The sequence below is a fragment of the Symphalangus syndactylus genome, chromosome 12 (assembly GCF_028878055.3).
Source record: "Symphalangus syndactylus isolate Jambi chromosome 12, NHGRI_mSymSyn1-v2.1_pri, whole genome shotgun sequence".
Taxonomy (NCBI): domain Eukaryota; kingdom Metazoa; phylum Chordata; class Mammalia; order Primates; family Hylobatidae; genus Symphalangus; species Symphalangus syndactylus.
Window position 1 is genome coordinate 29,360,575 of NC_072441.2, and position 779 is coordinate 29,361,353.

At 37.6% G+C, this 779-nt stretch overlaps 1 non-coding gene across 1 annotated transcript; it reads left to right on the top strand.

Moving 5' to 3' along the window:
- The first annotated feature begins 231 nt into the window (after positions 1–231).
- LOC134734963 (U6 spliceosomal RNA) lies at positions 232–338 on the top strand. Its single transcript, XR_010117831.1, has one exon. It is a non-coding gene; the product is annotated as a U6 spliceosomal RNA (small nuclear RNA).
- The last annotated feature ends 441 nt before the right edge of the window (positions 339–779 follow it).

Consider the following 779-nt stretch of genomic DNA (forward strand, 5'->3'; position numbering starts at 1 on the left):
TCTTTTTTAGTTCCATATGAATTTTAGGATTGTTTTTATAACAAGAAATTTTCTTTAAACACATTGGCTGATTGTCCTACCCTTTTTTCCTTCCTACAGAAATAGAAATATTAGATGAGTGAGGTTAGGAGTACTACTGAGAATGATTAGCTGTTCACTCCTCTTTCTTAGGAGCCAGCTGCCCTTGGGGAATAGATATCTGCCTTGCTGTTATTAGAAAACTTGGCTTATGTGCTCACTTTAACAGCACCTGTACTAAAATTGGAATGACACAGAGAAGATTAGTGTGGTCCCTACACAAGGATGATATGCAAATGTGTGGAGTGTTCCATATTTTTAATCATTGGCATCCCTGAAAGAGATGGGGAGGGCACAAACAACTTGAAAACTGTTCCAGGTTATCATTTATGAAAACTTCACCAACCTCTCTAGAGAAATCAACAGTCAAATTCAGGAAATACAGAGAACCTCTGCAAGATTCTACCGGAGAAGATCACCCCCAAGACACATAATCATCAGATTTTCTAAGGTCAAAATAAAAGAAAGGAAGGTTAAAGGCAGCTAGAGAGAAAGGGCAGGTCACCTACAAAGCAAACCTCATCAGGCCAACAGCAAGCTGCTCAACAGAAACCCTACAAGCCAGAAGAGATTGAGAGCCTATATAATGTTCTTAAAGAAAAAAATCTTCAACCAAGAATTACATATCCAAAATCCTAACAATCCTTAAACTTTCTTAGCAAAAGAGAAATAAAATCCTTTCCCTATAAGCAAATGGTGAG